The sequence below is a fragment of the Sinocyclocheilus rhinocerous genome, unplaced genomic scaffold (genome assembly GCF_001515625.1).
Source record: "Sinocyclocheilus rhinocerous isolate Xijiao unplaced genomic scaffold, SAMN03320098_v1.1 scaffold3529, whole genome shotgun sequence".
NCBI classification, from domain to species: Eukaryota; Metazoa; Chordata; class Actinopteri; order Cypriniformes; family Cyprinidae; genus Sinocyclocheilus; species Sinocyclocheilus rhinocerous.
Genome location: NW_015638987.1, coordinates 292,416 through 305,957, shown reverse-complemented (window position 1 = coordinate 305,957; position 13,542 = coordinate 292,416). Strand labels below are relative to the sequence as shown.

Here is a 13,542-nt window from a genome sequence, read left to right as displayed (position 1 = left end):
CACTCTCACACACTCTCTCACACTCTCACACACTCTCACACACTCTCTCACTCTCTCACACTCTCTCACACTCTCACACTCTCTCACACTCTCTCACACTCACACACACTCTCTCACACTCTCACACTCTCTCACACTCTCACACACTCTCACACACTCTCACACACTCTCTCTCACACTCTCACACACTCACACTCTCACACTCTCACACACTCTCACACACTCTCTCACACTCTCATAGACACTCACACTCTCACACACTCTCACTCTCATACACTCACACACTCTCTCTCTCTCACACACACACACACACACACACTCTCTCTCTCTCTCTCACACACACACACTCACACACACACACACACACTCCAAAGTCACTTATTACAAACATACGTTTTTAAAAATTAACACATTTTCTTTACGGATGTATAATATTATGTCATAGAGAAAGACATCTAAATATTGTCCATTTATATTTACCACAAACCTCATTTTACTCGAAAACTGAAAACCCATTATATCCAGAGGAACCTGTGGAGAATTAGTCTTCTGGCTTCTGTTATTGCTCTTCATAAATGTACGAAGACAAAGAACTTCAAAATCATGTCAATAAATAGTTAAAGTACCTGAACAGGTAATGGGCTGAAACATGATTCCTTAAAGAAATAGAAACTATTTAAAAACAACAGGATAATGTAAGACTGAAGAAGCTGTGAAACTTGTCTAAATTACTTTCCTGACAGACAGATGCAGATTCTCCGGACTGCTGTTAGGGTTCATAATAATAATAATAATAATAATGTGATTCAGTCATAATCATGTCACATCTCCATCACACCGACACTGGCAGGCTTCATCATTTTTCTCTTTTATAGCCAGGGTTTACATGGTCTCAAATAATGGTTTAACAACTATAAACATGTCTATAAAGAGACTGTCCACATTCTTTCTGGATTATAATTACTGAGAGGTGTATAAACCATTTGCATGCAGCCAGTCATGACATTGTGGACTGGGCTGTTTAATCTGTTAAAACTCTGCTGCCCTCGTCTGGAAACAATGAACAAACGCATTCAAGTCAAATAAACAGAAACTGCAGGGGCCTCGTTTATAAAGTGTGTGTACGCACAGATTTGATCTTAGAGTGTGTGTACTCTAAAATCCACGGCGACATTCATATTTATAAACGCGGTGTTTGACGAGGAACATTAGCGTCGCGTCAGCGTCTGAGCAGCACACACTCCTCCTGGTGGCGAAGCCGGAGCACTGCAGCTGTTTAACATCTCAGCTGCGATCATAATAATACTAATAAAAGCGGTGTATATACGTGCAAGCACTGCATTCATCAGAAACAACAAAGATGCAGTGTGAGAGATTAATGCAGTGTAGTCAGATATTTTATTAACGGGAGTTTTTGCGAGATTAAACTGACCTTTTTAGTAGCTTAATGTTGAGAGTTCTTTACTCCCTTTCTGTAATTTATTCCATGTTGTTGTTTTGTTTGTTTGTTTTTTACAAGAGAACTTGCGAAGTCTTGATTTACTACTAACTCATACACACTCTCTCTCTCTCTCACACACACACACACACTCACTCACGCATACACTCTCTTACACACACTCATACACACACACACACACACACACACTCATACACACACACACTCACTCACTCATACACTCTCTTACACACACTCACACACACACACACTCATACACACACACACTCACTCACTCATACACTCTCTTACACACACTCACACACACACACACTCATACACACACACACTCACTCACTCATACACTCTCTTACACACACTCACACACACACACACTCATACACACACACACTCACTCACTCATACACTCTCTTACACACACTCACACACACACACACTCATACACACACACACTCACTCACTCATACACTCTCTTACACACACTCACACACACACACACTCATACACACACACACTCACTCACTCATACACTCTCTTACACACACTCACACACACACACACTCATACACACACACACTCACTCACTCATACACTCTCTTACACACACTCACACACACACACACTCATACACACACACACTCACTCACTCATACACTCTCTTACACACACTCATACACTCTCACACACACTCATACAATCTCACACACACTCATACAACACACACACACACACACACACAGGACCTGGTTCTGGATGGGTTAGTGAAGACCTCTTCAAGCTCTCTCTGCTGCTCCATTTGTTGTCGTGGCAACTGCACCGTTCCTGGCAAAAGTTCTGGTTCAAACCGCTCTCAGCCTCCATTCGTTTAACATACTAAACTAAAAACACAGCAATCCCAAGGTGCAACAGCTGATCCTTCACGAGGTCACTCTACTGCCAGTAAAAATAAACACAAATCAATTTAGCGGGGCATGTCAGCGTATATACGAGTGTTTATCGATTCCTATCGCAGCAGAAGCCTGAGGCACATCGAGAGAGAGAGAGATGAGCATTCAGATTCTTGTTTTTAAAATGATTGAACTATGAAATGATCTAGTGTTCACTGTAAGCTCTTTACATCCGTCATTCACTGATAAGTGTTCACTGCTCCAGGACGGCTGCTGGTCTCAATCGGGTCCTGAGGGGGTTTTAGGGCTCCGGCCCCACGTTACTCAATCCAGTAGCGGTTTATTACATGTAAACTTCACCCGACACAACAGATGGATTGTGCTTTACGGTGACAAATAAAGGCTACCAAGAAATTAAGTTTGTGCTTCTTGCGATGTGGGTTAAGCCTGAGATACTCTGAAGAAGTGAAGGAACAACAAACGCACAATGCTTTGACATCTTCATAAAAGAAAAGAACCGTGAGAAAAACGGCACTGAACATGAACTCGGTCAACAGGACAGACGCTGGGGTCTGTTTTTATTACAAACACATCATCCTTCAGAATTGTTTTCAAGACATTAAACATCAAGTTTCTGTGTTTCACAAGAGCATCCGAACACGCAAACCCCGACGCACACGTGTGAGCGATTCGCACCACAGCGGCTTTGATGATGGCCTCTCTGTTTCAGTTTGCAGAGGCGGCAACTCATGACTATTCATCAGCATCGGATCTCACCGGAATATTCAAATGACACGCTGATATTCTCAACCCTCTTCAGCTCACTGTGATGTGCGTGATGTGAGGAGATGCGTGGTGTGAGGAGGTGTGCGGCAAGGAGGTGCGTGGTGTGTGTGGTGTGAGGAGGTGTGCAGCATGAGGTGTGCAGTGTGAGGAGGTGTGCAGCATGAGGTGTGCAGTGTGAGGAGGTGTGCAGCATGAGGTGTGCAGTGTGAGGAGGTGTGCGGCGTAATGTGTGCAGTGTGAGGAGGTGTGCGGCGTAATGTGTGAAGTGTGAGGAGGTGTGCGGCATGAGGTGTGCAGTGTGAGGAGGTGTGCGGTGTGAGGTGTGCAGTGTGGAGGTGTGTGGCGTAATGTGTGCGGCGTGAGGAGGTGTGCGGCATGAGGTGTGCAGTGTGAGGAGGTGTGCGGTGTGAGGTGTGCAGTGTGAGGAGGTGCGTGGCGTGAGGAGGTGCGCGGATAGACCGGCAGAAGAGAAAGGAGATGCCCACTCGTGCATGAGTCAGAAGAAGAGATGCAGACACAGCTGCTGCAGCACAGGCGAAGCTCACAAACGCTGTGACTTGAGAAAGAATGTTGAAAGCGAGAGAACGGTGTCAAGGCCTCCATTATGGTCAGAGTCTCCTCACAGCCTGCACACACTCCAGCCCCGGAGAGATGCTCGCTGCTGCACTCAATCCAGTAACTTTGAAGTGAAAACACACCAGAAAAGTTATTTTACAATCAGCAATAGGCGAGTCGTACAGACACTAAATCGCTCCAGAGCGGTTACAGCTGACCGTCAGCATCTGATCAGTGTCATGCTGAATTTGGGCCTTCACCAGATATGACATTTAGAAACATAACGACGGGGAATCTCCGTAAACACTTTGTATCAGTAAGCAGCTCAAATGCAACGGCACGTGTTTGCAGGGATCTGCCACGCAGACATGGCGACAAAGAGGCCCCGTCTCCAAACGGACTCGCGGTTCTGAGTGACGGCAGGGAAAGTTCCTGAGCCGCTCTTTTCTGACCCGATCCATTCCACAACTGCACACGCTTCTAACACTGACACTCATGAGCTCTAGAGCTTTCTTTTAGGATCAGTAATGGCGATGGATGCGGCCGCTCTGAAGGAAGCCCAGCACTGGGTCTGGACGGGTTTTGTCCTCCTGAGCTGCGCCTCATCTTTTACTCTACTCGGGTTGCCATGGTTTCTGCAGGAACCTTTGAGAGCCTGAAGCTTCCTGCCAATCAAGGTCACGGCGCGACAAAGGCACGAGACGACAAACCTCCCACTCAGCACAGCAGCACCTCTGAGCTGTGAATGCAGTGAAAACGGCTCTGAGCCTCACAGACCGCACCAGCTTCGACAGATTCGGTCTCCGGCCGATGTGAACCGGCGGCTCGTGTCAGCGAGGTGAATTCTGAACATTTTTTCTCCTCTTCTCTGCGTGTCAGTAGTTTGTTGGGATGAATAAAGCGAGCATCGCCAGCTCTCATTCTCTACAGCGAGGCAGCGATGGGCTTCCAGCCAGCGAACGCCCACACAATCCTGTATAATTCCTCACTCAAACACACTCGAATTCACCCGAACCGACAAAGCTGCCACCGTCAGACCCCGCAAAAAACACAAAACGGGGTCATATTAAAAAACATCAAGTATTCATGTCATTAATATCAGTACAAATCAGTTATAAAAAATTTTAATTTGAGTAAAATAGAAGTAACATTATATTGCTAGCACATCTACTACTAATAGGAATGATAACGAAAAAACGACGTCTTTTCTTCATTTTTTTCTTAGGAATGTTAATTTTGGTCTTAACTTTAAAACAATCACGCAAAAACGTGAAAGAAAATATGTATTTGCCCGTTTTTGTGGCTAGCATGGTTATTGTAATTGTGTCACTCAAAGAGGAAATTTGTTGAGTTGTTTTTCTGGTCCAATCAGAGCGATGCTTCAGCGATTGTGTGTTTATTGTGTTGTTTTGCCTCTACAGCAGACTGAACCGTGAGTCAGGTTCACATGACGCCTACACAGTCACCCACGCAGACACCCACGGGCCGTATGCACACACACACACACACACACTCTCACACACACACACACTCACCCACACACACACTCTCTCTCTCTCTCTCTCACACACACACACACACACACACAGGACACCCTTCAGCCGTGTGAGGAGCCCTGTGTCCATCACAGCAGCGAAACCTCCAGCAGAACCAGAATCACACAGGAACAATCTATAGAAATCACACTCAGAGAGCAGTCTGTGCTCGTGTGAAGATGGAGAGATGACAGATTCCATTCCACTTTCTGCTCTTATATTGTCCGTCTTCATGTCTGAAAGCTCTGCCTGCATGGTGCGAGTCGCTCTCTCATTATCAGGGTTGCTGGTAATTATTTAAAAGCGAGTCTAAGTTGACTAGTTCTCCTCCCCTGCAGTCTTGAAGTGTGGAGCGACACATTCTTTCTTCATCTCCCACTCACATTTTCATCTGTTAACCAGCACCAGAATGCTAATGAATGCCGCCGCTGTCGTGTCGCTCTAAACGGACGTCGATAATGCGTTTGAGACTAATTTCAGGTTAAGAATCGAACCGGTTTGACATGCAATCTGAGTCAGTTTGGGTTAACGGCCGGAAAGAGTCAATGACCCAAAGATCTGCGTTCAGTTCAGCTCTTATAGAACTGGAAAGAGGATCTGTTCTTAACTGCGACTGCTTTATTTAGTCCTGTGGCGAAACACCGCTGGCAGGTTGAAGCCGGCGTCGCTCTTCACGCCTCTCTGGTGAAACAGAAGCACTTAATTTATTCTAATGTGATTTGACCTCCATGATCCTGACACTTCGTAACGCTCGGTCTGAAGGAGGAGCGGATGCCAAGTCTGATATCGAAGGGCTACAGACAGTCAGCGATTAGACACGACCCGGTGTAACATTCATCCAAACGCATTAAAGCCCGTGTAAGATAATGCCTCTATTAATTAATGGAGGGTGAAACATAATTAGCTTGGGCCGCCGCGGCTCCATTAGACGGCGATGTAGGAATGGAAGTGCTCTCGTGGGCGGCTGTCGGTGTAAATGTGCTGTTGTATATGTATTCTGAGTGTGAGTGTGTTGGGGGCTGAGAGCCCTTGAGAGAGTGTGTAGGCAGGGGTCCACACACACACACACACACACACTCTCTCTCTCACACACACACACACACACACACTCTCTCTCTCTCTCACACACACACACACACTCCCTCTCTCACACACACACACACACACTCTCTCTCTCACACACACACACACTCTCTCGCTCACACACACACACGGGGGTGGAGAGGTATATGGAGTTAAGTCTGTTCACCGCCTGCCGATTGATCACTTGTGTGAATAAGAGAGAAAGAAACACATAGAGTGTGTGTGAGAGAGAGAGACGCTTAATAGAACGAGAGATTTTTATATCACAGTGAGAAATATGTCTGCATGTAGAATGCAGCTCACTTCAGATCATGCCAGTAAAGGACAAGCATAGGAAAAAAATTTAAAAAGAGGACAGTGAAAGAAAGAAGAAAAATGGGGAAAATAAATGGAATCATACGTGCTAGTGCTGACATCTCAGGTAAGAGTCTTTATCTGTGTGTGTGTGTGTGTGTGTGTGTGTGTGTGTGTATTTACTCTTTAATTCAATAACCTGCATTAACATCACTCAATCTGAGACGTTATGAAGTCTGTGCTTCCAGAGTCAGGAGCTGGAAACACTGCGAGAGACAGAACACAGATTAATGTGTGGCTTGATGAAGATGAAACACTGGCAGAACTGATGATCACTCCAGATCAAATCACTGACGGATATATCGATATATTTCAATCAGATGAATATCAGAGTTTAAACTCGCGTGTTTTCTCTCTAGTTTCAGCAGGCGCCTTCACGTGAATGAAGGTAAGTGTTTCTTTCTTTCTGTTCGTCGTTCAGATCCGTGTATCTTCTGTACTTCATTACTGTTTATTATTAAAGCACAGAAACCCGCGGCGCATGTAGATAAAGCAGCTTTATGAAGATGTCAAAACTAAAGTAGCGGTTCTGAATCGTTCGGTTAAACTCGCCGGAAACGGAACTAAGGTTCGTCGAGTTCTCTTGTGTTTGTTGAGCGCATGATGGTTAACGTGTTGTGATGTCTAACTAGTGCACTAACTAGCTCTGACCTCTACACATCTGGATGCTTCGGCGAGTGAGAAACAGACTTTAAATGCTGTCAACGTTTCACTGTAGAAATGCTGGGTTTACAGCCGTGTGCCTACTTCTTATCGACACAGTTATTTATGAATCATTTATTAAACCAGCTACAATCACAGTCTGTCTTCAAGCTGAAGTATGTTTGATTTGATTTTAAGTAATTGCGTAAACTCAGGTACATTTCATAGCTCATAACCAGCTAATATCAACACCTGATCATAACTGAGTTTCGTCGGCATGATCAGCTGTGATATTTTCTTTCTATGACAATTCAGTAGATGAAAATCAGTTTAAAAGCATTCTGGGTTACATTTTATTTTAAGGTGTCCTTGTTACAGCGTAATTATACATGTAAGTACTGAGTGATATTAATTACCTACATGTACTTACTATATGGTTAGGGTTACTTGCATGTAATTAAGCATAATTAAGTGTAATTATAATAGTATGTACATATAACGTGTAACAAGGACACCTTAAAATAAAGTGTTGCTGAATTCTGTGGCCTAAATGCATTCATAATAGCGGTTAATGCTAGATATGGCAACATTTATAACGAATTATCTTAAAATCTGACCATGTTGATTCTCTGAACATTTTGAACAGATTTATCCCGTAGAAATGAATCTTTAGTAAGCTGAAGAAACCCATCAGGATGAAAAAGACCAGACAAGAATATGTTTGTGTGAATACATACACTATACTTACACTGGCTGAAGAAGTATGGTTTGTAGAAACCTGCTGCACTTTTGATAGACTGACTGCAGTTCTGAAGACATAAGCGACTCAAATTATTGTTTACGACTAATCTGGAACAACAATACAAGCTTTTGATTTCCCACCATCTGAAATAGTGCCCACAAACGGCCACTTGAGTCATATTAGTCCACACTATGCATCTGAGCGCATCTCTGTAAATATATTCAGCAAACACACACACAGACGCAGTCGCCCACACAGAGCCACAGACTACAGCAGCCTCGCAGGAATCATGCTGAAGCTGTGATGAAGCGTCCATTAGCACCAAAACACAGGAGACATTTTATAGATGTTACACCAGAACCGTTTGTGAAAACCATCTAACAGATATAAACTAACTTAACCAGTACTACAGCTACTCATCCTGCATGCAAGCTGGATCTGAACGAACAAAAAAAGGCATTTTTGTCTTGTTTCTAGTCAAAATATCTACAAATTCTTAAATTAAGATGCTTTTACTAGATAAGAAAAATGACAAGACATTTAGTCTCGTTTCCAGGAAAAAAAACAAAAACTAAATTAAGTGCATTTAGCTTAAAACAAGTAAAATTATCGGCCAGTAGGGTAAGTAGAATACTCTTAAAACAAGATTTGACTTATTTTAAACAAAATGCACTTAATTTAGTTGTCCCCTACAAACAAGACTAAATAAGTAAAAGCATCTTAATTTAAGAATTTGTAGATATTTTGACTAGAAACAAGACAAAAATACTAAGATAAGCCTGTTTTGCAGTGTGACTATAGACGTTTAAGCATTAAAGTTTGAGATCTCTTGTAAATACAGCTGAAGACTATATAACAGCACCTCAAGTGTCTTACTGCTTTTATAAAATGGTTTCTACACAATTAAAATATGAAGGGCATTTTGCTGAAAACCTGATTTAGTGAATCAGATTGAGAGTGGAAACGGTTGTCTAATGAACCAGCAAGCTCTACTCTGCCTCCTGTATTAGAATAAGGTTATAATTCGCTTCTCGTTGTAAATGAGCAGTTTCTCCAGCACATGACACTCCTTTGCTTCTCAATGAATGAAGCCTCTGACCTTCCCATTGAGGAAAAGCCACAGTAAGCTCCGCCCCTCTGACACGATTGGTCAGAATGAAGAGGCACTGCCCACCTGAGCTCCCGCCCCTCTTTAAAAAGGTCGACCGGCAACATGTGACTCGATTACAGCGTGCGAGTAAAAAGGGGAAAGAAGAACAGATCAGGAATGAGGGGAAACTGGAGGAGAGGAACGAAAGAAAGAGAGAAAGGTGGAGATGTAATGAAGGCAGATGAGAGGTTTCCGCTGCACGAATGTGAGTACTGCTACATTTTGCAAAGTCATCATGGTTTTATTGTGCCAGGCAGATACAATGTGACACATTACTGTGATGGAAAAACAGAGAAATATGATAAAGTGTGCTGAAGTATTTAATGTAGAGCAAAAGACATCGAGTGCTGCTGAAAACAGGAGTGCTTGTGGACTGACAGCACCTGCCTTTGAAGCAGATTACTCATTAAACTCAAGACGGATGCCAAAGACTAACCTTAACGTGCTTCTTCATGCTTTCATTCCAGCACTGCTTCCTGACAGACAGAGCGGATTCACTGGGAAAGAAGAGAAAGAACATGTGAAGTGGAAAACAGCAGGTTTGCAAACAGGTATCTCACGTCACGTTTGATTGTGCAATTGTTTGCCGACTCAAGACAGCCAGCGAGGAACAGGTTTAGGGTCAGACGAGAAAGAGTGAAAGAGAAAAGCTGGGAAGAAGAGAAACGAGAGCGAAGTGAGGAACAGAAAAAAGGCCGTTTTACTGTCATCTTGACAGACGAGAAAGAGCATCTGATACCTTCAACACACACACACTCTCTCTCTCTCTCTCTCTCACACACACACACTCACTCTCTCTCTCTCTCACACACACACAAACACACACACAGAGCGCCGGTCCATTCGAAGAGGTTATGAAATAGCTTCCACAGCAGGGAAGGATCTCTGCGATCATCTGCCGCTCATGCGTTTGTCCATCAAGAGAAACTTCTTCAGCAATCCTATGAAGCTCATGAGCAGTTCTGACATGAACTGGCGCGTCCTGCAGTCAGACATGCTAAACTACACTCTAGAAACCATTTTAAATTAGCAACTAATTCTCATATAATAAATGTGTTCATATTAATTGAGGGATACCCAAAATATTTGGACTCTTCAGTAAATGGCAAAATATGTGAAACGTCTAAGAAATGGTGACCAGTTACAGCAGCTAAAAGAAACATCTTCCTAATGTGTTCATCTGAGCTTGATCTGAGTTTCAGAGTCTGTAAGCAGCGAGAGTCTGAGACGTGGCCATTGTGTTTGTCCTCGTTCTCTGTGTAATGGCGGGTGAGTGAGCGAGAGCGAGAGCATGTGGGTGAAGGGTAAAGCATGCTTTTATGAATGTGCTGCTTGGACGAGCGCTCTGATTGGTCAGATCCACATCTCTGTGTCTTTAGTGAAATACGACACCACAACTCAACACACCGCCTTACAATGTGACACAACCGTTTCCCACTGCTGCTTTTATCAGCAGTTAAAACACAGCTGTAAGATCAGAGATGTGCTGGAAGAGGCTATTCTTGAAACACAGTCAGGTCTCGATTCCTGTTCGATATCAGCGCTCAAGAGTCAGTCAACAACAGCAGCGGGTCACACGCCGACTGAAGAAAGAGAGAGATCGTACCCTGCTTCACCTAAAGCTTAAAGAGGTCATATGATGCGATTTCAAGCTTTCCTTTGTCTTTGGAGTGTTACAAGCTGATTGTGCATAGATAAGATCCCTGAAGTTGCAAAGACTAAAGTCTCAAATCCAAAGAGATATTGTTTATAGAAGTTAAGACTCGTCCACGCCTTCCTAAAATGCCTCGTTTAAACACGCCCCACATGTCTACATCACTATGTGGGAAGATCTGCATAACTCCGCCCAAATGTTTACGCAAAGAAGGCGTAACTTTTATTCTCGCTGTAGTATTGTTGTCGTGGAGACGCTGTGTGTTTCCAAATATGGTGAGCGGCGTAACATATCCGTCACACGCTTGAGGTATTCGGCCAATCACAGCGCACTGGATAGCTGGCCAATCACAGCACACCTCGCTTTTCAGAACCATGAGCTTCGTAAAAATCTACGCGTTTCAGAAAGGAGCAACAATAATGTACGGTCAAAGGTTGCGTTAGATTTTGACGGACAAGGTCATAAAAATTCCGTCAATCTATTACCCGTCATTTTTATTTTCATATTTTAATTATAATAACATTTAATTGCTTTTTTGTTCACATTTTCATTTTTAATAATGAACCTACAGGACAAGTATATAGGCTTTATTTATTTATGAAGAGAACCGATGAACAGAGACAGCATCACTTGTCATGTTCAGCACACACCCTGCAGTGACCGCGGAGGCCAATAAAAACAACTAAATATGCTAAGGCTGGGTAACAAAAAAAAAAAAAGAAAAAGAAAAGATTTCTCGATTTATATAGATTGTCATTTTTATGAACCAATATCGATTCTTAAATCCCAATCGATGCCGTTTAGTTGATGAATGAACAGTACATATAGTGCACCTTCAATAAATCGCAATAGGCTAAGCTTTGTGCTTCATTACTTTTGATATGAAACCGTCTCAGATTTCAAATTCTGTCCATTTTATTAAGAAATTCAAGCAATAAATACAGTTTTGGTGCTCTTTAATGTGGTGTGATAGATTGCTGTAGCTTAAACTGGGTACTCGCCTCAAACACATGGAAAAGACTGGTGACAGTTTGATGTTTGTTCTGGAGCTGATGATCCGGCGCTCTGCTGCCACACTGGACCGGGCCGGGAATTACAGTTATAAATTACAGTAGATCACTCTCAGTGTAATCTGTCAAAGTGACGGACGGCCTTCAAATTTTTCCCTCACTGCTAAAAAATTTCCGTTAATGAAGGAAATTTTTCAGTTAACACGACCTGTGTGTACGGTTTATGGAAAATAATGTCAAGTCAAGTCACCATTATTTATATAGTGCTTTTTACAATGCAGATTGTGTCAAAGCAGCTTTACAGTATTAAACAGGGAAATAGTGTGCCGTTCTCCTCTGGCCAGACGAACCAGCAGTTTAATTCTAGGCCGCAGCAAAGTCAGATTGTGCAGAGGACTCATCTGGTTCCCGTGGTCTTGTCCTAATGTGTTTTTTTTTTACCTTAAACTGCATAAACACATTGCATTTCACCAAATACATAAAGTAATGCTATTTTTTAGCATCATCATACGACCCCTTTAAACACCTCCCGTTCCGTCCTCTCACATCTCCAGAGTTCACAGGTCGCTAGAGAGCAGGAGACGAGCGAGCGCCATCCAGCATCATCACGACAGCAGGCCTCTTTCTGCCAAATCACGGAAAACTGGTGTCACATGACATCATGGAAACAGGAGACGCCGAGAGGAAAAAGAGCGTCACACGTCAGTTGTGTGACAGAACGAGAAGGACAGCAGGACGAGGTTCTCCACTGAAGTGTGTTTCTCTCCAGCTGCAGCTCAGGTTCCAGAGTGACGTCTCGCACCCTGCTGCAAACACATGAGTCAGCGCTCCTAATCTGGAATGCTTTCCGTCCTGTTTAACTTTCCATCGGCGGCCCCTGAGGCTGCGCCGTCTGTTTGAACTCATTTTCCAGGCCACATCTCACTTCCAGGCTATTATACAATCGGCTGAGTTTAATGCACCTGTTTTGGCGCTGAACGACCCGCCAGTTACACATGTCCCATGAACTCGTCTCCCTTCGTGAGATCATGTCTGTTTTGTTAACTCCGTTATCTCAGGAGCAGAGCGACGCAGACGTCCATCCTTCGCTCAGTGGTCAGTGTAGGTCCTGTCTCCAGCAGCAGCTACATCTGGCTACTGGGTCTCTGATGGCCGTCAGTCCGTGATTGAGCAGCGCTTCACAACACTACAGCAAACGCCAGACTTGTGGAGGAAAACCACCAACACGAGCACGAGACGAGACTGATGCGGTCCTGAACCTGGCATACAGTGTAGAGATCTGTTTGTTAAACTACAGCTACATTGTCTGCTGGGTTTCAGAGATGCTTCATACCGACGGAAGCATTCAGTCAGGAGACGTTTAACACGATGTCAGCTTTTAAATGATCCAATAAAGCTTAAACGTGTTCACTCTGTCTGAAAAGCCATTTGTCACCGTCTAACAATTCCATTTAAACACAACATTATATGAATATACCGCCGAGTGTCCATAAGTAGATCCTGAACGGGTACAGAAGAAACGTCTTTATAAACTGCATTACATGTTATCAACTCGCATGCACAAATATTATACCAGAGTGTGTCAAAGACACAATCTCACACTCACACACACACACACACACACACACACTCACTCTCTCTCACACACACACACTCTCTCTCACACACACACACTCTCTCTCTCA

The 13,542-nt window shown here is 43.6% G+C and overlaps 1 long non-coding RNA gene across 1 annotated transcript; it reads left to right on the top strand.

The window, feature by feature from the left end:
- Window positions 1-9,254: 9,254 nt before the first annotated feature.
- LOC107750831 (uncharacterized) lies at window positions 9,255-13,481 on the top strand. The gene is made up of 3 exons (XR_001641188.1): window positions 9,255-9,398; window positions 9,661-9,744; window positions 12,412-13,481. It is a non-coding gene; the product is annotated as an uncharacterized LOC107750831 (long non-coding RNA).
- Window positions 13,482-13,542: the final 61 nt, after the last annotated feature.